The sequence below is a fragment of the Penaeus vannamei genome, chromosome 40 (genome assembly GCF_042767895.1).
Source record: "Penaeus vannamei isolate JL-2024 chromosome 40, ASM4276789v1, whole genome shotgun sequence".
Lineage (NCBI taxonomy): Eukaryota > Metazoa > Arthropoda > Malacostraca > Decapoda > Penaeidae > Penaeus > Penaeus vannamei.
In genome coordinates, this window is record NC_091588.1 from 17,746,288 (window position 1) to 17,748,787 (window position 2,500).

Consider the following 2,500-nt stretch of genomic DNA (forward strand, 5'->3'; position numbering starts at 1 on the left):
AAACCATTTTCTTTCAATAACTTTCATGATTTTCAAGTACCTTTACACAACCAATTGTGACATTTTTGATACTGATAGATTTCCTCTCCTACTCTAGTACACATATATATAGGAATTATACAGCAGCACCTCCCCAAACCCCCACATTCTTGGCCCCGATAGCAAGGGTGGGCATGAAAAGTACCAGGGAAATTGCAGGGTAAACTAACAATAATATAATGATAATGATAATACCTTGCTATACTACTGAATGTAGGGGACTGTGCCCCCTGTGACCCCTATGGAGGGTTTGTTGCCCAGGAAAACATAGAATCCTCCATGTGTTCACAGCAGGATAAGATTGTCAGACAGACTTCGCATCAGGTGCTCCTGCATGCCGATTGTATGCTCTACCCTGCATTAAATACAAGGAGGATTCTTTGTCTTCCATTACAGGGGTTAGGGGGTGGCAACCCTCCAGAAGGGGGTCACAGGGGCTGCATTAGATTATGTAATGACTGATTCTGTGTATACTCTTTATGTTATACTCCACAATTTCCCTGGTACTTTTCAAGGCCTCCCCAGCTATTGGGGCCAAGAGTGTCGCTAGTGGGGTAGGGGGTGTCCGTGGCATAATTTCAATATATTTAGATAGTAGTGTGTAGGAGGAATCCCTTATGAAAAATCAACATACTTTTGGCTCTCCCAACCTATCAGATCTTTTAGTACTGTTTTTGTTGCTTAGCACTGTCAAACATCTGACTAATTCAAGAAAAGTACTATTATTTTATGCTGTGTGTCATAAGATGTAAATCATGATATTTTCACTTCAAATTTAGGTTATATACTCTAGATATTATGAATGAACTTTAGCACCTTGTCAGTGTAGTATGCCTGAAAAAGCTTGGTAGATAAAATGACAGCAGTGAGGACCACATTAATGTCAGTCTGTTATCTGCAGTGGGTACCATGAATTTTGGGATGAAAGTATGGTGGTTGGAATGTAGTTTTTGTGAAAGTTTTAGGCTCTTGTATAAATGTTTTATGTGATTGTTTGATATATTAGTGGTATTTTCTTCCCCTGTTTGACAATCACGACTATGTTTTCTTGTATGTTTTGACTTGCTGGGGCAAACTATTAGCTTCTGTGTTTGTACGACTACCCCTCCCTACTGATTCAGCAGATGTTGGACTGGAAAGTCTTTTCACAAAATTCATGGTGTCCTAATGAGTGCTATCCAGAAATTTCTGCTGTGCACAGCTAAATAATGCAAAGAGAAATTAAATGATTCAGCCTTCAGTGTTGATAGTAAGATAGGCTACATAGGTTTTGTACTGATATTTATAAGTATTTTTTTTTACTGTATTATGATAACATTAATTTCAGTAGTAACCAGTTTTTCTGGGTTTGGGTATCAGTATGATCAGGGTGATATTCATATTGAAAATATAATTTTGCTTTGATGGTTCCTTGTTTGTTGGTAAATCTCAAGAAGTGCAATGTCAGAATGTATATTGTAATGAAATCAGGCTCTTTGTGCTACATTTGCATTAGAACTGTCATGCTGTAACATTAATGATTTGATATGAATTACCAGTACATAATAAATGAAATGAAACTACTTATTAGTGCTCTGTTGATATAGGGCCTGTCTAGATTGGTTGTTGTCTTTAGGGGAATTAAATGTTATGTATTTTTTTCCCAAAATAACAAAAATACATGCTATTTCCACTACAATTTTAGTTTATCAATTGTGTTTACACAGTGATGGCTTCACAAGCACTTAGTCATCAAGGAGTAAATTACTTGTCTTACCTATCTCACCTGTTTAGCCTTTACCATTATTTTCAGAAAGATGTTGTCTTTTACTTTTTTTATTGTTGGTATTATTTTAACATAACTTTTTCCCACAAAATCAAGGAATGGGAAGTCAAGTGTAGTCACCATGGTGTACTAATTGACCTCTTAGTAGCTGAGTATTTGTGGAGCCACCTGTGTGGGATAAAAACTACAGTGAAAAGTTTATTATCAAGTGGGCAATGGGTTAAGGGAAGAAGTTGCAGATACAGCATTAGGTGTACCATTTCTATAAGTATAAGATGTGCTGTAGCTTTTATCCTTATATTGATACTATAACTCATGCTAAGTATGCCATTGTTGTTGTCACTGCCATTGTGAAATGCTGTTTGGTGTGTTTCCTGTTATTAACCCAGTGCCTATAGGAAAATGTTTTGTTCACTTTCTTATTGTTTTGTTAAATATTTCTGCACATAGATAGCTCTGGCAGCACTTAGCCAGAAAGGAGTTAATTAGTAGCTATTGTGACCTTACCATTCCTTGAAATAGGGGGGAAATGATTTTTTTAACCAATTCTGTCAGTATCCACACAGTTATTTTTGTTATAAACATTATAATTACTATATTGTCATTGACATTATTAACAGCAGTATTAGATACTAAATAATGTTATTGAAAATCAAGGAAAAAGGATTACAGGTGAGACAGGTAGTTCTCATAATT

General features: G+C 35.9%; 1 long non-coding RNA gene across 1 annotated transcript in view; it reads left to right on the forward strand.

The window, feature by feature from the left end:
- The window catches only part of LOC138860299 (uncharacterized), an 11,713-nt gene that overhangs the window by 2,165 nt on the left and 7,048 nt on the right, over positions 1–2,500 (forward strand). The window lies entirely within an intron of this gene.